This window comes from Phacochoerus africanus, chromosome 15 (assembly GCF_016906955.1).
Source record: "Phacochoerus africanus isolate WHEZ1 chromosome 15, ROS_Pafr_v1, whole genome shotgun sequence".
NCBI lineage: Eukaryota > Metazoa > Chordata > Mammalia > Artiodactyla > Suidae > Phacochoerus > Phacochoerus africanus.
The window spans coordinates 135837114-135861886 of NC_062558.1; the positions used below are offsets into that span (position 1 = coordinate 135837114).

The 24773-nt window shown below is 46.5% G+C and overlaps 1 protein-coding gene across 1 annotated transcript in view; it reads right to left on the reverse strand.

The window, feature by feature from the left end:
* The window catches only part of ADAM12 (ADAM metallopeptidase domain 12), a 377142-nt gene that overhangs the window by 198244 nt on the left and 154125 nt on the right, over positions 1-24773 (reverse strand). The window lies entirely within an intron of this gene.

Genomic DNA, 24773 nt, shown 5'->3' on the forward strand with positions numbered 1-24773 from the left:
TTCTTAAAAAAAAATTGAGATAGTCTGGTCACCAGATGATCAATTTAATGAGCAAAACGTCTCTGGGATCTGGGTAAATTCCAATAATGCATACTAATACATAGGCTCACCCACATAAAAAAAAAAAAAACACATCATAGTCTAAAAATCTTTGGGGGAAGGCTGTAATCCAGCCTTCCCAGCAAGATTTCATGTGTTTGGAGAGATGCCTTTTTTTTTTTTTTTTTTTTTTCCAAGCAGCATCGAAACAAGTTACCTTGAGGACAGCAAAGCTGGGTCTAAACTGAACTCCGATAACTGTTCCTCGGGCACCTCTGACAGCATGCTGCTGTTGAACCTTCTTCATGTGGGAAAAGAGTTTGTAAGACGATGAGGCCAATCTGCAAACGAAGACCACTCATCTCTAGAACAAGTACCCGGACACTGACTTCCTAACCCTTTCAAAAAGTCCTTGCCATACACACCAGAATGCTGACCCTGAAAGACGTCAAGACCCTAAATCTCCAAAGGGCAATATGCCATTAAATTCTCCTGAGTCGGGATACGCTCCTATCTGATCTAGAAAGACGCACTAATCCGATTTTGAAAACCTTTTCAAACATGAGCAGGAAAGGAAAAGAGCTGACTTCTTGCCACTCAGCCAGGAACTTAAGTTAATCATAACACTGCACGAATAAAGAGAAACAGTTTCCTGCTTCTAGAACAGGTGTATTCGTATCAAATGTTGACAGAGACGCTAATTGTCGGCTGTCAAAAATACATGGTTTTTCTGCTACAGGATTTTTGTCTCTCTCTGCTAAGACTAAATACTGGATAATTATAAGATTATCCGGCTAACATAAAGGAAAAACAACATGCAAGAATCAGGCTCTAAGTTCTAAGTGGGGGGCCGATGTGGGCTTTCTCTCTCTGGAAGGCTTTACAGGTCTCTGCAGAGTCGAAGGAAGGAAAACAAGGATTAAGAACATGAATTGGGAGTCACTTTGGATGGACCTTTTGGTGATCTTGGATTTAGAAAGTTGGGAGAAAGAAAGGAGTGAGGAGCAGAAACACAGAGAGGGGAGAGAGGCTTGTTAAGCTTCCTTGTCCACAGACGGCAATGGCTGCATGATTCCAAGAATATTAGCAGAGATGTGACACATGTTTGATTTTTCCTAAGTGAGAAATAACGATGCGTGAGGGTCTTTTCTTACAATCTAAGCCATGTTGTAGCACAGATCGTGCAAATTATTATAATTATTGAGGTCAGATTTTATGTGCAGCAACCTCAAAATGACCATTTCAGAGATAATTCTCAAAGAAGAGATCACCACACATCTGTGAACTTGAGGTACTGTTTTCTCAGATTTGAAATGTTATTGATACTGAGGATTTTCTTCTAGGCCCTCGTCCACCACTAATAAACTCAATATAAGCTATGATTGCCTCCACTCTAATCATACTGACTCACATAGCAACTGGTTACTAAAATATAATTTTTTAAGGGCTCTCTCACATTTTTGTAAAACTTTCAAAGTTTATCTTACTCTAGATTATTTACTGATAAGAAGACTGTAACTGCTATTATTTAAATGGTTACTCAAACGCCCATATTCTTCCAGATTCTTGTTCCACTCATCCCCTTATCATCATCTCTCAGGAATTAGAGATTAAACTTCAGAACATATTGTCAGATAAGATTACAAAAACAGACAGAAACCTTTACGTTTCAACATGAGTAACATTAAAAGGAAAAACAGTGGACAGAGAGCCTTCCAACTCACTAACATATTTCAACTTCTCTGTAATTTGGGGGGGGGGGTGATGTATGTTTTAACTCAAGATCGTTATTTACAGAATTGCGTCTTGTGTATGGGGTTCTGTAGGTTTGCAAACTTTGTGTTTCTCGACGTGCTGCTCTGATGAAGAAATACTTCTCTTGACTGAGATAAGGGAGGGAAATCCCGGGAGAATTTGCAGAAGCTGCCATGAAAGTTCATTAATCACTGCTTCTCAATGGGCAGTATGGGGGGGGGGGGTCATGGTGTAATTTTTGTCCCTCAGATGGCAATGGCTGTACAGTTGACCCTGAACCACATGGGCTGGAACTGAACGAGTCCACTTAATCACTTATATGTGGATTTTTTTCCTTTTTTTTTTTTTTTAAGGGCTGCACTCACGGCATATGGAAGTTCATCTAGGAGTCAAATTGGAGTTGCAGCTGTTGGCCTAGGCCACCACAGCAACACCAGATCTGAGCCGCGCCTTCAATCTACACTGCAGCTCACAGCAACGCTGGATCCTTAACCACCAAGTGAGGCCAGGGATCAAATCCATATCCTCATGGATACTAGTTGGATTCTTAACCAGCTGAGCCACAATGGGAATGCCAAGGATTCTTTTGCAATAAATACGTATAACAGTGCGACACCATCCACAGGGGGTTGAATACGCTAATGTGGATACAGAGGGCTGACTGTAACATTATACTCAGACTTTCAAGCATGGGGGGTGAGCACCCCTAAGCCCTGTGTTTGTTGTTCGAGGGTCAGCTCTCTTTGGAGACATTTCAGGTTGTCACAACTTACAGGGAAAATCGTGGTTAGAGACCAGGAATGCTGTGAAACATCCTACAATGCACAGGACAGCCCATCTTGGCAAAGGATCTTCCCCTTTTCTGTAGAAGTCATGGATTAAGAAGATGTGGTACATATATACAATGGAATACTACTCAGCCATCAAAAAGAATGAACCAATGCCATTTGCAGCAACATGGATGGACCTAGAGATTATCATACTGACTGAAGTAAGACAGACAAAGACAAATACCGTATGATACCACTTATCTGTGGAATCTAATAAAATGATATAAAATAACTTATTCATAAAACAGAAGCAAACTCAGATTTTGAAATCAAACTTATGGTTACCAATGGGGAAACTGTGGGTGGGGAGGGACAAATGAGTAGGATGGGATTAACATATCCACACCACTATATATAAAACATAACTGACAAGGACCTACTATAAAGCACAGGCAGCTCTACTCAATATTCTCCAATAAACTATATTGGGAAAAAAGAATGGATATGTGTATGTGTACAACTGAGTCACTTTACTGCACATCTGAAGCTAATACAACACGGTAAATCAACTACACTCCAATAAATTAAAAAATAAAATATTAGGTTGTTTCCATGTCTTGGCTATTGTGAATAGTGCTGCAGTGGACATAGGGGTGCATGTATCTTCTTGAATGAAAGTTTGTCCAGATATATGCCCAGAAGTGGAATTGCTGGATCATATGGTAGGTCTATATTTAATTTTTGAGGAACTTCCACACTATTTTCCATCGTGGTTGTATCAGTTTACATTCCCACCAACAGTAAAGGAGGAAGTGGGATAGACAGGGAATTTGGGGTTGGTGGTTGCAAACTATTACATGTAGAATGGATAAGCAATGAGGTCCTGCTGTACAGCACAAGGAACTATATCCAGTCTCTTGGGACAGAACATGATGGAAGATAGGATGAGAAAAAGAAGGTATGTACATATATGTACGTGTGACTGGGTCACTATGCTGTACAGCAGAAATTGACACAACACTATATATCAACTCTACTCTAGTAAAAATTTAAAAAATAAAATAAAATATTAAAAAAAAAAAACTGTTCTGGCCTTGTCAGCATCTAGAGCTTCGTTGGCTAGATGGTTCTCTGAGCTCCTGGAGATTCACGTGTAATTGTTTCCAAAAACGAATAAATGTAGGAGGCACAGAAAAGGCAGAGTGTACTTCGTTAGAGCTCCTAACAAAGGCACAGTCAAGAGAAAGAAAGCAAATGGGATTTAACTTTGCTTTTCAAATGACAGGTTATTAGCCAACAGCAACCAGATCACATGTTCACTGCAGGACAAAATCAACACCTTAAAATGCAGTTGGAAGAAACCAGCAGCTCACAATCTAGGAAGATTGAATAGAAGGAAAGAACAGACTAATCAGCCTTCTGATTAAATTATGGATCATTTGACTGTAGCAAGAAAAGGCTACCAAATGCAGCGGGTGAGTAAACTTCTTTGAATCATATCCATCAGAAATGCTTGTGACGCAGCTTAAGAAGGAGAAGAGAAAAGAGGTTTTTTGTTTTTGTTTTTTCCTGTTATTTCCCATGACTTTTTGGTGATCATGTTTCCTAGCCTTCACCAAGTGAGCTTTTTCTCAATTATGTGCCAACTTTTTGTCATAAGAACATTCTCTGAGAATTGTCAAATGACAAGACTTTTTTTTCAAGAATTAATGAAACTTTTCTATTACTCATTATAGTGCTGTCAAAATTGAGATGAGTTAGAGCAATGAAAGCCAGAAGTCTGAAGGCAAGAACCTTGTCAATTCACAGTCGGGAATTCTGGCAAGAAACCCAAACCCTATCAACACAGGAGGCACATTTTTCATTCTTTAATTGCTTCTCATGGCTACTTCCAGGAAACGCGAACCATTCACACCTTGATGAAGAGGGTGAAAAGATAATGCAGCTTCTGAAATCTTTATTTTAGTAGTCTCCCAGGGTATACATTTCTTTTTGGACAACTCCATAAAATTCCGCTGGACATGTAAATTGTTTCAAACTGATAAAAATGAATAAAAATTACCTGATTGACAGTGCTGTTTCTTTCTTGTCCTTGGCATTGAAGACAAAACTGTCTTAGGCAGTGACTATTCTTTAGACCTCATAAGGGTAATTGATGGTGATAAAATAAATGGCTGGGGTCTGCTATTGTCACGTAGAATTTATTAGGATTTGTTATCATGATATGATGATATTGTCATGCCTTTGACAGTGACAAATGCAACAGTCAGATTTTATAAACTGTAGAGTTTGAGACGGTGCTCATATGATGATCAAGATAATCCAGATATTTCAGCTGCATTCTTTTAACAGCTCTTCAGGTAGTTTGCCGGAAGTGGAGGACACAGCAGGGGCTATACTCTTACCCTGGATAAAGGCTTCAAGCCATCGGGGATCCAAGAAAGAGATTTAAGAAAACAAAAAGCTTTTTATTCTTTCTTAACTATAGCTTCCCATCCAATGAGCCTCGAACATGTGAGTCAACAGATTTCAGGGTCTGAACCCATAAAAGTTGTAAATACAGCTGACTACCCTAGTGAGAATTTAACTTCACTGAGGGATAGTCTACTAAAAATGGTGCGTGTATAACTTATTTCTCTTAATGCTTTTATTAACGTGGAATCACGTAGCCATATTCTGGGATTCTCCAGACACTAAGTTAATCCATGGGTTTGAGTCTCCGTCGTTTCTGGGTGCAACGGAGAACTGGGTTGCAGAAAGTCCTGTCTTCCTCCCACTGGCCAGGTGCATCCGTGCCTCTGGCGTCTCCTGAGCTCCTCCAGGGGAAGTCCCACCCTTCGTCTCTGCCCAGTGAACTCCATTTCATCCTTCGAGCCGCTACTGTTGACCGTTACTCTGCTTGACACCAAGGGCTGTGCTGGGAGATTTTCACAAAACTGCTGCCTTTTACCCTCAAGTCCTCAGCCCGACGACCTTATAGCTGGTCCCTGGAGCAATTCCCCCCACTCCTCCGGGTGCCAGCCCTGCTGAATCCCCTGGCACCTCGTCCCAGCAGTCCCAGTGCAGGATCAAGACAAGGACCACATGGCATGTCAGATGCCAGATGGGAGAGAGCAAAGTGTGACCCAGTGAGGAGGGGGGAGGGGCACAAGGGAGCGCATCCCAGAAGATGTGCAGGCTGACGGGGTGTGCAGGTGAGTCTCTCCTGAAGGTTGGGAAGGTGGTGGAGGAGAGGAACGTCTGAAAGGCCTGGCCCGGGAAAGGAGGAAGGTTCCCAGCGAGCCAGGGGTGACTGTAGACATCTGTATGGGGGAGGGATGGAGATTGCTGCCCACCACGATTCTGCGCTGAGGGAGGCAGAGGGAGCGAGCAGAGGGCTGGGATGATCCCAAGGTAGGGCTTTTCTGGACATCAGGGGTAGGTCGACAGGAGGGGTTCTGACAGCCTGGGAAGTCACGGAAGGGTTGTGGTGGGCATTTACAGGTGGCTTCCAGGTAGGTGGCACTTTCGTCCCTGTTTTCAGCCGGGAGTCCTGATATTTTTCCATGGGGTACGCCCCCTTTTCCAGCCTACCTTTTCTGCCCTGTACGGCCTTTGTGGCTTGGCAGAGTTGACTCTGCCAGCGGGAGGTCTTGGTCTTACACAGGCCAGGGTGACTAAGGCGCTTCCTCTTTCCCTGCGTGGGGGCTGTGGCACCACAGTGCAAGGTGCTGCTGCCATTTACACCCGCAGGGGGCGCACGTGAGGCTGCAGAGGGGATGCTACGGAGAGACCGGCTTGTGAGAGAACCCATCCTTGAGACATCCAATAACCACATCCAAACCTGCCTGAGGTGTGTTTCCACTCCTGCTCCTTTCGCACATGGGAGGGTCTATTGCTGTGTTCTTGTCCCTGTCCACCTTGGTTTGCCGGGTGGGATAGGGTGGTTAACTTACCTTATGGTCAAGGGTCAATGGGCCACAAGGGGCTCCATGCACACCTGACTTGGGGCACATGCCCCCAGGCTAGCCAGGCAGGTACCCACCCACCTGGGCTCAGTGATGGGTCCTCAAAGGATGGGTGCCTCACTTAGACTCTTCTTCCTTCCGCATAGATTGTCACAGAGACTGGGAAAGAGAGTCTCATATTCTCAAAGGAGAGGAGACCTAAGACCATGAGACCCTGGACCTGCCAAAAGTGATCACAAATGCAATGGAGAGGAGACCTAAGACCTACTTCCTGTGGACAGATGCAGATGGCTGACAAAGCCCGCATAGAGCAAAGCCCTGACCGAGGGAGACTGCGTGAGCCGATGAACATCCTTTGTGCATGAGCTATTTTGAGCTGGGTTTTCTGTCACTCAAAACAAATCAGACCCAATAATACACCTGGGCTGAAGCAGTTGTGAAGTCCAGGGAGAAATGAAGAATTTAGGTGTCAGAAATGCTAAACTTTGCTAATAATTAGAGAAATACAAACCAAAACTATCACGAGGTACCACCTCATACCAGTCAGAATGGCCATCCACAAAAGTCTACAAACAATAAATGCTGAAGAGGGTGCAGAGAAAAGGGAACCCTCCTACACTGTTGGTGGGAATGTACATTGGTACAACCACTATGGGACAGTATGGAGGTTCCTCAAAAAACTAAAAAAAGAACTACCATATGATCCAGCAACCCCACCCCTTGGCATATATCTGGAGAAAACTATAATTTGAAAAGATACATGCACCCCAATATTCATTGCAGCACTTTTTTACAATAGCCAAGACATGCAAACAACCTAAATGCCCATCAAAAGAGGAATTGATAAAGAAGATATGGTATATATATACAATGGAATATTACTCAGCCATAAAAAAGAATGAAACAATGCCATGCAACATGGATAGACCTGGAGATTATCATACTAAATAATATTAGACAGTGAAAAACAAACATCATAGGATATCACTTATATGTGGAATCTTTAAAAAGGATATAAATGAACTTATTTTCAGAACACAAACAGACTCACAGACTTTGGAAAAACTTACAGTTACCAAAGGCGAAAGATGGGAGTGGGTGGAATAGATGGACTGGGGGTTTGGGAATTGGCATATGCACACTGAGGTACGTGGAATGATTGGCCAATGGGGACCTGCTGTCTAGAACAGAGAACTCTACCCCATATTCTGTGATCATCTCTGCGGGAAAAGAATTTGAGAGAGAATGGATGTGTGTACATGTATAACTGAATCACTTTATTGTAGAGCAGAAATTAGCACAACATTGTAAATCAACTATACCTCAATAAAACTTTTTAAAAAATGGGGAAAAAGGGAATTTAGGTGTCAGGAAAGGACTAAGGAGTTACCTGGGGCTTAATCGTTATCCTAGGAGTTGGAACTTGGGTTCCATGAGCTCCCAGCTGGGCCATTGTGCAGCTCAACAGCTGGGCCATGCATCACAATGGCAGGTACCGTGCTGCTGATGAGGATTCAGGAATAGGTTCCTACATTCCTAATGAGAATTTTTCTCCTCTTTTATGTGTGCGCAGCCGCAGACTTGAAAGATAAGCTTCCCACACAGATAGGAAAATTCATCCTGAGAGGATGGTGCCAACCTTGAAGCACACAGCTTGCCTTCGTTCATTAGAATTTTGAAAAAAAAAAAAGATAATTTTTTTTTCTAATAATGATCAGGATGCTGCTGTGTTCCAAGTGACTAAATTCTACCAATTTTATCCTGAATGGAGGAATAAAATGTATTTTCTGAATGCACGTGTATCCCCCCCCCCCCCGGTTTATGAAAAATGAAGGTACACGTATCTTGATTAAACATTAGTGCCTCTCTAGGTCGTCATCTCCAAATCAAATCAAATAAATGACGGTGAGTCAAGCATCAGCTATTCGTCCCTCTTTTTTTTTTTTTTTTTTGTTATTTGGGCGAATCCATTCCCTCCTATATGTATGAATAAAATTGGGCTGTCCTGGTTTCACGTGTCCTATTAGACATCATTCTAGCTTTGTTCATCCACCTTTATCCACCTCGGTGGCTGATATAGGATCTCTTAAACATGGGTTTGGATTTTTCTGAACTTAATTAAAACAGCAGCTGTGATGAGGGAGAGGTCCGTTCTTCTCACTTTTATTACAACAGTTAGCAAAGGACTTTTCCTCTTCGGTTGTGACCAAATACCTAAGGATGCACTTGGGCCTCTTGAGCTGGGTCCCACCAGCTCTTCATGTGTATTTTTCCTTTTGCACCCAGAGGGATTTTCCTTTTTTTAGTAACAGCATTTCTGAGGTATAATTCACATACCTTAAAATTTGCCCCCTTAGACAGTTTTATTTTTTTAAGTATATTCATAGAATTGTGTGAGGCATACTTTTTATCTTTTTAGGGCCATGCCTGCAGCATATGGAAATTCCCTGGCTATTGGCTGTGAATCAGAGCTGCAGTTGAGGCCTACCCCACAGCCACAGCAATGCCAGATCTAAGCCACATCAGCAACCTAGGTTGCAGCTCACGGCAACACCAGATGCTCAACGCACTGAGTGGGGCCAGGGATGGAACTTACATCCTCATGGACACTAATTTGGTTCCATACTGCTGAGCCACAGTGGGAACTCCAGAGATTTTTTTTTTTTTTTTGCTCTTTTTAGGGCTGCGCCCATAACATATGGGGGTTCCCAGGCTAGGGGTTGTTTTGGATTCACAGCTGCTGGCCTACACCACAGCCAAAGCAACGCAGGATCCAAGCCGCATCTGTGACCTACATCACAGCTCATGGCAACACCGGATCCTTAACCACTGAGCAAGGCCAGGGATCGAACCCAAAACCTCATGGATGCTAGTCAGCTTCATTTCCGCTGAGCCACACGACAGGAACTCCAACTCCAGAGATATTTTTAAAAATACATGTCAGATCTTATCCACACCCCTGAAGGCTTTACAAGGTTCACATTTTGTCCATTATTTTTCTCCTGAAGTGTCCAGCCAATAATTGGTCTTCAGTAAATACGAATAGAAGGAATATACCCATTATTTTAGAGGCAGGCTAAGCTCAGAGATCTCCCAAAGATGGAAATACTTGTGTTCTGGCAAATGTATTATAAACTGGAGTTTTAGAAATAATAAAATGTGGCAGGTTAGCTTTTTCACCCAACAGTTAAATCTTCGACGGTATAGGATTTAATGAGTATAGTTTTGTTCTTAAAAAATAAACTTCCTTTATCTAGTTTCAGACTAGGACAGCTCAGAGGCGATGGGGATAGGGTGTCAGAAGATTCCCTTTCGTCGTGACTGAGTTTCTTTTAACTGAGTGCCTTTGATGCTTTAAAAAAAAAAAAAAAAAAGATGCAAACTCTCATGCTTAGCCTGGATAAGCAATGAGGTCCTGCTGTACAGCACAGGGGACTCTGTCCAGCCTTGGGATGGACCATGATGGATGGAAAACAGCATGAGCAAAAGAATATGTATGTGCATTATATATACACGCATTTGTGACTGGGTCACTATGCTGCACAGCAGAAATGAACACAACTCTAATGGGGCGGGGTGGGGAAGAGCGCTAAGTTTTTTTTAAAAAAAGAAAAAGGCTCACTGACAGGAGCCAAGGTTTTCGAGGTGCTTGTCTCTTGACGCGGGCGATGACTCTAGTAGTGGAAGCAGAGGGCTGCACCTCCCAGCCTGGGGCCCTAGGTGGGTTGTTAGCCTCCTTTCTGTGGCTGCTGCGTGGACGCAGATGCTGCTCTCGCCCCGGAGTCCCAGGCGCCGCTTCTCACCGCTTCCGTTGTCTTGCCAACCGTCACCTGCCTGGTGCTCACAGGGACATCTTCCTGCTCAAAACCCTTCTCGACACCCCCACCCCGCCAGGTCACCTGCTCTCAGGACCTGGCCTTGGAGGTCCTCCAGCCTGTCTGACTGCACTTCATCTGTCCAAGCTGTGCCCTGACCTCTCCTAACAGGGGTCCCCAGAACCTCCCACTCCTGTCATGTGGCACTCAGCTCTGGTTCCAGGCCACCCATGTCCAAGCATCCCTCTGCCACTGGCAGAGTCCACCCAGAACAAGTGCCCTCCCCCTTCTGGTCCTCAGCTTCCCCAGGGGGACAGAGGGATGTCACCACCACGGGCCCCCGCTGGCCAGGGATGAAGGGCCGGGTTGCAGCTCCAGCTCTGGGACAGCCCCACACTGTGCTTCTCTTCCCTCCCACCCCCTCCCTGGCTCTGCTCCTTCTCCTGATGACTCTGGGTTTGAATGTGTGTTAACTCCATGGGGAGAGCAGAGGTCAGGGCCCTCCCCTGAGAAGCATGCCCTTCAGTTTGGAGTTCCCATTGTGGTGCAGTGGAAACGGACTAAGAGCCATGAGGTTGCGGGTTCGATCCCTGGCCTCACTCAGTGGGTTGGGGATCTGGCATTGCCGTGAGCTGTGGGGTAGGTGGCAGATTCGGCTCGGATCCTGCATTGCTGTAGCTGTGGTGTAGGCCGGCAGCTGTAGCTCCGATTGACCCCTAGCCTGGGAACCTCCATGTGCCGCGAGTATGGCCGTAAAACAAAACAAAACGAAAAGAAGAAGAATTCCCATAAAGATTAAAAAGCAAACTCCATGCAAGCCCCAGTCAGCCTGCTGAGGCAAAGTCATTTGTTTCCTAACTGTTACCAAACTTGAAAGCTCTCAATTTTGCCTCTAACAAGATGTATTCCATCAGCGCTTTCTACATAAATCATAGCTTATGATAGAGCTTTTGTTTCAGCCTCAAGAAACTGTTCGGCCTGAGTAAGTCCAGGGAAAGGGCTTATCCTCCAAGGCTATAAATCTCCTTCTCCCATAATGTGAAGCGGATCACACCGCTTCACAGGGGACTTCAGGCTCATCCTTTATTAACGGGGCCTTTGGTTTCGACCGTTCAGCACGTCGAATATATATCAAAAAAGCAAAGGGCTTAGGGGGGCGGGGGCGGCCCCTCCCTTCCTGGAACTCAGCCAGGGTGACCCTGGCTCGAGGCCAGAGGACACTGCCTTGGGCCAAAGAGAGAATTCCAGATTTTGAAAGATGATCTTTGAGATGCCCGCAAAGGGGTTCCAGGTCTGCACCCACATCTCGCCCTTGAATCTTTCATTCTTGGTGCATTTTCCCGGGAACGGCCCGTATTCTGTGGATTCACCTGAAAGCCCATGTGCCAACTAAGATTTGTTTTCCCCTGCTCTCTCGGTGCTCGATTTGCAGACTCTGAAAGAATCGATTCAGACGCCTCAAGAATCGGGGATGGTAGCAAATAAACCTTGTACGTTCAAGAAAGATCTTAATAGAAAAAATGAAAGTAAGCAAAGCTGTCTTCTACAATAGAGAAGGCAAAGATGAATGCGCTTTCATAATAACGCCTGTGAAAGGCTACACTTTAGTTACCTAAGGAACATTCTGAGTGCCTGTGATCTTTGAAAGGACGAATGAAAGTTTATCCAGGAGAGGTCAAAGGTCACTGAGAAAACATAATCAGTCCCATGGGTTTCTACAGGGAGAAACGCATCCAAATTTATGAAGCTGTCAGAGGGAAATAGGAAAACTTATGTATTTGGCACATTTTTGATTCATATAAATAATGATATTTTCTAATAAGAAAAATGAGAAGTTTTTTGTTGTTCTTCTTCTTTAGGGGCACACCTGTGGCATATGGAAGTTCCCAGGCTAGGGGTCGACTTGGAGCTTCAGATGTCAGCCACAGACACAGCAACACAGGATCGAAGCCACATCTGTGACCTACGCCACAGCTTGCAGCAACGCCAGATCCTTAACCCACTGAGCAAAGCCAGGGATTGAACCTGTATCCTCATGGATACCAGTCAAGTTCTTAACCTACTGAGCCACAGTGGGAACTCCGAGTTTTTAATTGCATGGAAACACAAGAAAAAAAAAAAAGGTTTTTTTGGTTTTAAGTAATTCAGTCTCACCAAGCTGCTATGATATACTCATCAGTCGTTATCAGCAACCAAAGCAGACATATCCAGTTGTTTGGGCATCTGTATATATAGAGTGGCCGTCATCCAAACTGGGGCACCTTTGCCAGTGAAAAGGGGCACAATCGGTAAAAAGAATCTGACAACAGACACAGACCAGGTGATGGCAGGCAAACCTGAACACACAGTCCGCCAGCAACTTGCCTAACTCTTAGCTCTACCCACCGAGGTAGGTATTCTTATCCCTGTCCTATACTCAGGAAAACGCAGGCTCTTTCAAGGCCACTCAGCTAGTCCAATGAAGAGCTGGGCTTAGAACTGGTCCCAAAGCCTTGGCTCTCCTAGGCAAACTCCCATCCAATGAGGGGCTCACCGTGCTATCTGTGGGTGTCTTAGGTCTGTTGGAAGCACCAAAGCAGAATAGATGAGAAAATGCTCAGGTTCTGTGAAAAAGGCCAAGGAGGGGTTCTGCAGGCAGTGGGCATGAAGCCACTGGGCAGTCAGGCTGCCTCACTGGAGCCCCTGCCGATTCGCCCTGCTGCACTGGCTCTGCACCCACTTTGTTTTCTTCTGTTCAGACTATACCCATATCCTAGGTGTGACTGAGCACAAAAGCCATCCCCCAGAAGAAAACCCTCCAAAGGGAGCATGTACTGCTCTATTCCAGTTCTCACGGGCCTGGCATCTCCAAGGTCGGCATCTGTAGCGATGGTTGGGGGGGTTTATGAATGATGGTGAGTCATGAGATATTTGCCATAAAAACAGACATCAATGCTCCCCATCAATTGCACACCTGCTCCTTGACTGCTCTTGTGCCTGATGCGTCACAGACATCATATTCAATCCCCCCGTCCTGCCAGGAAGTGTCACCCCAAAGACACAGTGAGGAAAATAGGATGCAGAGGTTGCAGTTACACTGTGAGGGGGCTAAGATGTGGCCACCAGTGCCAGGATGGAAAGGGAACCCCAAACCCCACACATTTTCCTCTACAATTGCGCAGCCCACGTGACCCAGCTTATTTGGAGTTGTCTTGGAATGAAAAAACACAAAACCAAAAGCCAACCCAGGAGTTTCTGTCGTGGCTCAGCAGAAACGAACCTGACTAGCATCCATGAAGATGCAGGTTCGATGCCTGGCCTTGCTCGGTGGGTTAAGGATCTGGCGTTGCCGTGAGCTGTGGTGTAGGTCGCAGACACAACTCGGATCCTGAGTTGCGGTGGCTGCGGTGTAGGCCGGCGCCTACAGCTCCAATTCAACCCCTAGTCTGGAAACCTCTATATGCCGTGGGTGCGGCCCTAAAAAGACAAAAAAAAAAAAAAAAGTCAACCCATTGCTTCAAGTCTCCAGAGGGTTTTTTTTTTTCCACTCAAAGGCCATGCTGTGACAACACTGTACCTTTGAGCTCAGGGCCTAGGCCTTGTCCTCCATACCCTGTACGGATGTTCTGGGACTCTTTTGGGAAACCATCATCATGGCAGCCACGTCATGGGGGCACCCATGCCCTTCCTCCCCTGGACAGGGCGGGAGCCTTTGCTAGTCTGGACGGAACCCATCTCTTCAGCTCTATGCAGCGTAGACACCAACGGTCTGTTCCTTTCTTTCTTTCTTTCTTTCTTTCTTTCTTTCTTTCTTTCTTTCTTTCTTTCTTTCTTTCTTTCCTTCCTTCCTCCCTCCCTCCCTTCCTTCCTTCCTTCCTTCCTTCCTTTCTTTTTTCTTTTTACTATTGGCAGAGCTATAAAATGGCCACACTTTATAGAGAAAAAGAATGTCCATAAATTGAATTGTGTTACTCCAATACTATATTTTAACAACTCAGAGGAGTCTGATGAAAATCCTTACAGTTGCGTGGCCTTAGTCAAGTATAGTTGCCTCTGGTAGAAACAGACCCCATGGTTGTGTAGAAATCATCTTTTCTCATGTAGCTCTGGGTTGCATGAGACAATCAGTTAATTTTGGTGATATCGGTTCAGCCATCCACTTAGCAGGTTTGATACAATCATTTACTCCACCTGTTTCAACTCTGGGGCGCTGAAAGTTTTTGTCAGTTTGTAGGGAAACTAGGAAATCGGGGTTTTACATTGAAGTGGGAAATCAAAGGGCTTTGACCTGGATCGTGTTTGTCCAAACTAGGCCCCTGGGACTTGGGTGTAAGTTGGAAAAGAGGAGAGACAGGAGCCAGATTAACCTGCAATTCGCCATGAGAATAAACAGCAGGTGACCACCCTGAGTGGGATGTCTCTGAACCTTGCAAGAGACCACACCTGTGCTCAGGATGCTGATGGGTCTCCTTGGAGTCAGCTGCAGAGCCAGCCGCCTACTAGGAATCTTCCATCCTTCAGAGGAAGTGGGCTGTGTCTCTGGGTGGCTACTCGAAATTCTCCTGGAGTTCGTCAACGCTGAAGAACTGGGTTCCCCTTTCTGAGACTGTAACAGCAGTAGTAAATATTTCTTGACTTCTCGCCGGTACCAGCACTTTACAACACTCTGAAGGTAGCTGGAATGCTAATGTCCTCGTCCAGCTGCGGGGACAGTGGGTGGGAGTGTAAAGAACCCACCCCAGGTCACCCTGCATGAGGACTCTGTGCCACATTCTAAATTATGCCTGAATGGGGTTGCTGATAAAATCCAGTTAAATTTGAATTTCAGGTAAACAGCGTATACTTTTACAGCATAAGGGTGTCTCATGCAATATGTAAGATCTATTTATAAAACGTTATTCCTTATCTGAAGTCCAGGTTTAAGGGGGTGCCTATATTTGTCTTTGCAAAACCTGGCCACCCTGAGTATCCTCCCTTCTTCCGTGAAGCAAAGGACTGTTCCAACGTTATGCATGTTTCACTTCTAAAACAACTGGCTGTGAGAGCCTTACCCAGCCCGAGCAGTGAGAGGGAGGAAGCAGGATGGATGGGGAGTTAGGGTTGGTAGATGTAAGCGATGACATTTAGAATGAATGAGCAACGAGGGCCTGCTGTACAGCACAGGGAACTCTCTCCAGTCTCTTGGGATGGACTTTGATGGAAGATAATGTAAGAAAAAGAATGTCTATATCTGTATGTCTGGGTCACGATGCTATAGAGCAGAAATTGACACAACACGGTAAATCAACCATCCTCCAATAAGAATAAAATAAAATAAGGAAAGGATACGCATCACTGTCAAGTGTTAGGGAGCCACTCCTTCCCAGAGGCAAGTCTGGCAGCATCTACCCCGAAAGCCATCTCAGGCTCTTGCCCTGGGCACCTGCGGGTTCCTGGGTGACCGCGGCAGTGCCTCAGGGCAGAGAAATCAGCATCTCTGATCACGGCTGTCCAGCAGGTCACCGAAGCCCAGAGGCTTTAGGAACACTGATCTCACCCCTTTGTGCGATGCAACAAAAGCTGTCCCCATCCTGGGAGCATGGACTCAGAGAGCCCTGTGGACAGCAATGCAACAAAACACACGCAGATCCGTTCCCGCCCAAGCCTCACCATGCTGCCTGGGACTCTGAAGGAGACGGTGCGCTGTCCTACAGGGCACTGCAATGACGATGGTCATCCCAGGACATTTGCAAAAATTAGACACACCCAGATGCCTGGCGATGGGAAAAGAGCATTCGGTATACTAGGTCTCAGGCACTAAAGGCAGTGGTTTGGAGGATTATGCACCAACGGGGAACATACATATGGTACATTTATTTAAAAAAAAAAAGGGATGCAAGTCATGTTGACAGTATGATGTAATATACACACATATAAACGTTCTGAAGGGGACATAAAATAATTATTATGCTTAAATTATTGGATTAGGAGGGATTTTAATATGTGCCAGTTTCCACTCTTTTTATAATGTTAGAACATGTGGACAAGGTTAAAATACCCAAAGTAAGCGCTCCGCCATCTGCGTTTTCTCTCTCACTTAAGGAAAAGGAATTTGGCCGGGAGTCGCTGCTCCGCATTCACGTGGAACAAGAGGGGAGGGGTGCGGCCATCTGTCCCAGGGAGTGGGACGCAGGTGCGCCACGCAAGGTCTGCGATCTGATCCCTCCTTCACCCAGGACATGGGATTGCCCTCATTTTCCCCAAAGTGCGCTGATGCGGCACTACGCGACTCTCATGCAAAAGAGATGCCGAGTCCCCAAAGCTGTCACAAATCCAAAGTGGAAACAGCAGCATCTTTATTCCTCTTGATGCCAATGAGACTTGAATCAAGGGAGACACGTAGACCCTCGGAACCAGACCGGGTCTCAAGAGCTCATCCTGTCCCTGGGCCACCCCGTGGGCAGCCCCTGTCTATCAGAAGTCCCGTCTGCAGAGGGCTGTCCCGTGAGGGCTGCAGAGGCTGAGTTCAGCCTCTTTTGCACTATGATGCCGGCTGCCTGGCTCATGCAAACTTAGGCATTACAGGAACTTGTGGGCACTGTCAGGCTCTAAACAAGGGGGAACGACACTCAATCACAGGGACAGCTCACAGGCTCCTAGACTTTTGCATAAAGCTTTGTTTGCAGAGTGGATGCCAAGACGGAAAATTTTTGCAACACAACATTCTCCTTCCTAAAACAGCACTGCGTTCAGGGTGATTTGTCTCTGGGAGTCTTCCGTGAAATTGAATGGAGGAAATGGCGCAGGGGGGATGAATTAGGAGATTAACAATATATATATAAGATAGATATTACTGATTTATAAAATACACTATATAAAAGAGATAACTACGTCTATACTACTATATATAAAATAGATAACCAACAAGGCCCTACTGTCTGGCACAGGGAACTACACTCAATATTTTGTAATAACCTATGAGGGGAAAGAATCTGAAAAAAAAAATCTATTTTGTATCGTAACTGAATCATTTTGCTGTACACCTGAAACTAAGACAACACTGCAAATCAATTATACTTCAATAAAAAAACTCCTGAATTGGCAGGTTTCTTGGACATGGCTCCACTCCTGGCTGTGTGTCTTTGGTCTAATCCCTTGGTGTCTCTGAGTCAGTCTCCTCCTCTGAAAATGAGGGGCTCATCCCATCAGGCTGTTGGAGGAAGAGCTTGAGCGCAGCCCTGACTCATTGCAAGTGCTCTGTGCACAGGCTTAAGATGGATCTTCTTACAAAAAGCTGTTCCGGGTCCCAGCAGCCCCAGAACAGGCTGGTGTCCGATAGACTCACCCGCCGTGGGTGCTTCTGTGGGTCTGATCAGCATGCTGATCCAGACACTTGCCTAAAGCTTCCATTCTGGGGAGCTCGCCCTGCATTTCTGGGTTGTTTTTTAACCATAAAGAAGATAGGCATCACGGTAGTGACTTCAATTTTCAGGAAGGGTCAGTAAGAGCGAGGCTGGCAGGAATACGCAATTTCACACTCTCCTGGTATCAGAGGCTGGAGATAAAAAGCCTGCAGCCTTCCTGTCTGCCTGCACTCACACTCCCACCCCCGGTGGCTTTGTTCCTCTCCTTGGAGAGCTCAGCCTTCATTCAACACGTACTCCGATTCCTGGGGAAATGAGACTTGCAATAAGAAGTTTTCCAGCGTTTCCCACAGAGCCAAGGCAAAACAAACCTTTGTCAGCTGACCCGTCATATTTACTAATTGCTCCCTGGTCCCTGAAGATGTCGAACGTACAGCTCTGCCAAATCCACTGCAAACGCCTTGCTCAAATAAAAAATACGCTTCGTTTTGCCGCTGCCCATTTTTTTCCTATCAATTTACGGTTAATAGGTTTTCACAAGTCCTTCCCTTTAGGTTGGACATGGTTGGGGCGGGAGGTCATTTGTCTCTAAGAAGTACCATTCCAAAAGCCGGGTACAATGGAAGCTGCTAATTCTTGCTTCCTTAGTAAGCCTAAAGCAGAATGCTCTGACATAGACCGAATCTCATTCCAAGGAAGATTTCCTCACATTTCAGCGCCTGCCCATCACATTCTTCCATTCTTGCAAATCAGCTGAGGTTGTAAGTACTGAGAAGGTGAACACGAATTGGGGATGGGTGTCATTTCTCCATGGAAATCATTCCGTTGTCTCTTTGCCACGCACACCCCTTGTGGTGAGATGGAGACCAGCTTTCCCCTTTAAATGCCCTCAAAGGTCCAAGCTGAGCGCCTATTAGGTGTGTATATACATTTTTTTTTTCTTTTTAGGACCGCACCTGCCGCGTACGGAAGTTCCCAGGCTAGGGGTCAAATTGAAGTTGCAGCTGCCAGCCTACGCCACAGCCACACTTGTGGCAATGCTGGATCTTTAACCCCCTGAGTGAGGCCAGGGATCAAACCAGCATCCTCATGGATACTAGTCAGGCTCTTAACCTGTTGAGCCACAACGGGAACTCCTGCATATACAATTTTTAAGAGGCCACAACGCAAATTTGAGAAAGAACAGTAAGAGCAAGCAGTGCTAGAGAATTCCCTGTGCATGTAGCCTACACTACAGGAAAGCTGGCTGAGGGCTCCCCTCTCCATCACTGCAGCAAAGGACAGCGGCCAGGGCAGAGCCAGGCACGCACACGCACCAGTGTCCTTGAGAGCTGTGAACCCAGCCCTGCGCCCTCAGAGTGGAGCTCACGACCCGCCCCAGCTAAGGCTGCAAGCTCGGGACATCTGGAGGGCCGGGGACTGGGGAGGTTGTGGGCAAGGTGGTTTCCAGGTGGGCCCCTAGGTGACCCCCCCATGTCACTGTCCACAGCTGTTGGCACACAGAGAGGTCTGATGTGAGGCCGTGAGGCCACTACCTGCTGGGCAGCCTCGCCAGAGGGCCTGACTTGGGCCTCCCTCGCCCCTTCCTCTCCATCCCCCTTGGGCCGGGGTCACCCCATGTTCACTTCCTCCCCCCTCCGTCCTGTCACAGCCCATTGCCACTCCCAACTGGGGCTGTGACAGAGAGGAGAGCTCCAGAAGGAGAAAAGCTCCACTGGATGTGTCTCCAACCTCCAGGCATTGCTACTGTTCTGGTTGTGGCTCAGCAGGTTATGAACCCGACTAGTATCCATGAGGATGTGGGTTCAGCTCAGTCGGTTGGGGATCCCATGTTGCTGTGGCTGTGGTGTAGGCCAACAGCTGCAGCTCTGATTCAGCCCCTATCCTGGAAACTTCCATATGCTGCCAATGTGGCCCTAAGACACACACACACACACACACACACACACACACACACACACACACACACACACACACACGGTAGGGAACATCTGATTCCATCCTCTGACTGCTTTCAGGAGATGTTTTCCTGGTGGCCGAGGCAAGGATGCTCCTCTGGGGATGAAGGAAGCTCCCAGGCATTCAGCTCTCACTCTACTGGCTGAGCCCCTGGAAAGGGAGGAGAGCTGGCTGCCTTTGTTAAAGCACGATTTATAGGTTTTGTGTCCCATCCTGAGATTCTGAAGCAAGGAGGAAGAGATGAAATAATGAGAAAGAAATAATTTAAAAATATGTCACATACTCTGGGACCGTGACCTGGCAGTCACAGAATTTCAAAGCCGACTGACTTCTGCACAGACCTATAATTCACTGCCCTCATTTTATAGGTGAAACAAGCCCAGAGAGGTGAAGAAACCTTTGCCAGGTCACACAGAAATGGGGTGTCAGGTCAGGATGAGAACACGCCTGATCCTTGTGCTATCTTTCCTTGATGATTATTTGGAAAATCAGTAGGCAGTTACTTTGCAGCCAGGAGCCAGACTTCTCTGGGTGGGGGCGTGTAAGCTTGCACATCTCACACTCAGGGTTGGGAAATGTGCATATACTTGGCTGCAAAATGGACAGGCTGGTCTTACCTGCCAGTCTGATGACTAGCCCAGGGTCACTCAACACACCCATTTCAGCTTTTACCACCAAAATGAGCAAAAGATTTCTGGCAAGCTGAAGTTCTTGGACATGAGGCTGGGAACCGCACTCCTCTGAGACTGCAACTGGGAATTCCTAGGGTCCCAAAGTGACCGTTCCAAAAGCCTTCCAACAGGATGTAAGAGTCCGCTGCATGGTAATTCCAGCCTGCCTCCCACGTGGAGCGAAGTTGAAGCTTTTCACAACTTGGACAGAAACAGGAGTGTGGAGTGAAGTCCCCCCCTGAATCCTGAAATGGGCAGCTGGGGAGCAGTCCAAGCACCCTCGGAGGGCGACCGGCAGGGAAGGACCTCTCACGGGGGGACCAGCTGCAGGCCTGAGTGCCTGGACTGGTAGTCCCCGCACACCAGGATCCTGCTCCGTGGACCTCCCAGGTGGGCCAGAGACGATGGCTGGACGTGGGAACTCAGGGCTCTGCGTGAGTCCCTTGAGTCCAACGCTGCGACTCAGCCTCAGGATGTCTGTCTGAACACATCCCTCCAGGACGGAATCAGAACCACGTGGGAAGGATGGATGAGTTCGGGGACAGGAGCGTGAGTGAGAGGAGGTCACAGGTGCGTGTGGACCTGGCTGGTGAGCGCTCTGCTCACCTGGGGGTGGAGCTTTTAGGTGGAGAGGAAGAGGTTTCCTGTCCACCCTGCCTGCTGCCCCCCATGGGTGGAGAGTGTGAGGGCCCCTCAAGCAGGTGAAAAAAACGCTACACAGTGGAACCTCTTGGGCCTGGGTCTGAATTCCAGGCCCAACCCTCCATTTCGTGGCCTTGGGCAACATTTAGTTTCTGCATCTGTAAAAGAGGATAAATAATCCCCCCACCCAAGTTTGTTGTGAAGGCAAAATGAGAAAAAAGTGTTTAGGGTGCTTGGCATACAGTGAGTGCTCAGCAAATGGAAATAGTAGCCAACATTTATTGAAGGATTATTCTGTGTTGGGTACTTTGGCAGGTGCCAGGACCCGGGGATAAGAAAGACTCTGTTTCTGCCTCCAGAACTTATGGTCTGAAGAATTAGGGCTAGTTTTCCAGCAATACTAACTTCTTGGGTAGAAACTTGAACACATCCTGATCGGCTAAGGTGAACAACTTCCTGTTTTCTGTTCTCTTTCATGATGTTTTTATGACGGTAAATGTTTCCTGCTGTCATCAGCATTATCACTGTCACCACCGTCACTATCGTTAATACCACCATCATCACCATCATCAGCATCGTCGCCATCTTCACAATGACCACCATCTCCACCATCGTCACCATCGTCACCTTCCCATCATCACCATTACCGTTATCTTCACAACCACCAGTATCTCCACCATCATCAGCATCGTCGCCATCTTCACAATGACCATCATCTCCACCATCGTCACCATCCTCACCTTCCCATCGTCACCATTACCGTTATCTTCACAACCACCACTATCTCCACCATCATCACCATCATCTCTAACACTGCCACCATCACCACCATCATCACCTTCACCATTATCATCTCCACCATCGTCATCATCTTCACTATTATCACAACCGCCATTATCTCCACCATCATCACCATCATCAGCATCATCGCCATCTTCACAATGACCATCATCTCCACCCTTCTCTCTATCATCTCCACCCTTCTCTCTATCATCTCCACCATCGTCACCATCGTCACCTTCCCATCGTCACCATTACCGTTATCTTCACAACCACCAGTATCTCCACCATCATCACCATCATCAGCATCGTCGCCATCTTCACAATGACCATCATCTCCACCATCATCACCTTCCCATCGTCACCATCGTCACCTTCCCATCGTCACCATTACCGTTATCTTCACAACCACCACTATCTCCACCATCATCACCATCATCAGCATCGTCGCCATCTTCACAATGACCATCACCTCCACCATCATCACCATCATCACCTTCCCATCGTCACCATCCTCACCTTCCCATCGTCACCATTACCGTTATCTTCACAACCACCACTATCTCCACCATCATCACCATCATCCCTGTCACTGCCACCATCACCACCATCATCACCTTCACCATTATCATCTCCACCATCGTCATCATCTTCACTATTACCACAACCGCCATTATCTCCACAATTGCTATTACCTCCACCAATATCACTGCCATCATCACCATCATCTCCATCACCTTCATCTTCACCACCATCATCTTCAAGCACATTATTAAGTACTTACTACATACCAGGACCTTGGCTTAGCCCTTTGCATGGATTATCTCACGGACTTTCAAGTAAAGCTCCCTTTCTCCCTGGCCACTCAAAGCAGCATCTTGCCAGAAACACAAACCAGGCCTACTGATTCAAAATCTGCATTTTAACCACATCCCCAGTGATTTGCAGGCAAGTTCAAGTTTGAGAAGCATAGGCTCACAGAAGTGGCTATCTCTTGGCAAAAAAAAAAAAAAAAAGACTTGTTATGTTTGGAAAGAGCCTCCCATCCACCCCACCTCAGGCCCTTTCACTCTTCCTTCCCTGGAAGAGAAGAACCAATTGGTTGACAGTAGAACTAATCCTACTGACAACCTCATGAAGGCAAGAAAACAAAAGGGCAGGAAAACAAAAGTCAGTACTTTTGTGAGGCTGAAAGAGAGTTGGAAGCAGGGAAGAGGGTGAGAAGGAAGAATCCTGGGCAGAGAGCTAGCAGCCCTGCAGAGCCCCGCCCTTTGCATATCTCCAAGGCCTGAGATCCCTGGGGGTGGAGGCCTTCCTGTGATGACATCCTGAGTCTGGGCCTGTGGTCTTTGAGGGGAGGGGCTCTCACAAGCCACAGGAGGAGGGGAAGGCTAAGAACCGCCCCAGACTCTCCCAGCACCTCCTTGAGAGGCAGAGGGAAGATGCTTTACAGAGGCAGCCCGCCCACTGACCACGTGGGACCCCAGCTTGCCCCAGCACCACTTGGGTCCTGTTGGCAAAAGCAAATCTATGTTGGACTGTATGTTTACAAAGACTTAAGAAGACCTCCGCTATTATTGCCAGCAAACAGTTAGCAATAATGAAAGCTTGACACCTAGAATTGTAAGTGAGCAACCATTAGTGAGAGACCTTTGGTTAGCATCAAGCCCTTTCCTCAAGCAGGTGACAGTAAGTGACCGCTGGCCCCTCCCCCTTCCCTTTCTCAGTATAAAAGGGACCTGAACTCGGGCTGAGGCAAGGTGGTTTTTTGAGACACTAGTCTGCCATCTTCCAGGTCTGCTGGCTTTCCAAAGAAAGTCGCTATTCCTGCCCCAACAGGTCGTCTCTGGGTTTATTGGCCCGTCATGTGGCGAGGAGACGGAACTTGGGTTTGGTATTAAAGCACACCCAAAGACCTGTCCTTCATTCTACTTCTATGAAATTCTCAGAGATCCTCTCATTCAAGCTCTAGAACTGGCAGCTGAAGAACAGAAGTGAAACAGATTTCCGAAAAGTAACTTCAAAATGTACGACGCTGGGCTCCAACAGAAGGATTTAATTGTTATAAAACCCTAAGAAGGTTTAGTCATATTTTTGAAACACATGTTTTTTAGAAATACTTAAATAGAAAACATCCTCCTGGTGAGTCTATTTCATCCTAGAATGAAACCAGATAATTAGAACGCATGTTTCTGGTAGGGTTATTTTTACACTCTAGAAATGCAGGACAATTTCATACTAAATGGAATACTTAGTTACACATACTTGTCCTTCCTCGAAGGGCTTTCAAGTCAGGATTATCAGGAGGATGGGTGGGCTTCAAATTCATTTTTCTGCCCATAAATCATGATCCACAATAAAGACAGGTCGGCCCGCCCACCGGTGCACAGCTCTTCTGCTGCATCCAAGCCTCCTCTCTTCCTTAAATGAAAAAGGCTGTCTTCTTTGCAAGTAGTTAATACATCTATCTGTCAGTCCAGTGATTATGCAGAGTGGGATCTTCTAGAATATTTTTAAGATAAAAAGTCTTACTGGCAGTGCATACGAGGGTTGTTAGAAGCTATTCGAGATCAATGCACATGCAGAAGATAGAAAACCAATGCACATGCAGAAGGAAGGAAAACCCTTTTGGGATGCCTCGGTTTGCCCAGGAAAACAAAACAAAGCAAAACAAAACAACAATTACCACCTAGGATGACGGTAAACAGGAAACACAGAGCTCAGGTGTTTCCTTACTTGAGAGACCGCGTGTATGGGTATCCTCCGTTCATCTCCCAGCCCTGGAAGCAGGCAGGGACTGGGGATGGACAGAGAAGCACGGCAAGGGGCAAATGCTCTTAATGGATCTGAAGGTTTTTCATTTTCTTTTGAAGAAAAAGTCCTTAAAAAACCAAATCTACATCTTGTTTGGTTCCCGTGGCTGCTCGGCTCAATTTGGGGTTTGGTAGGTGGTGTCCCATCTTAACAGACTGAGGGATCAACTGTGTTATAGCTGTATTAACACTTTTAAGACTCACAGTCAGAGAGAACAGACTTGTGGTGGCCAAGGGAGAGGGGGAGGAAGTGGGATGGA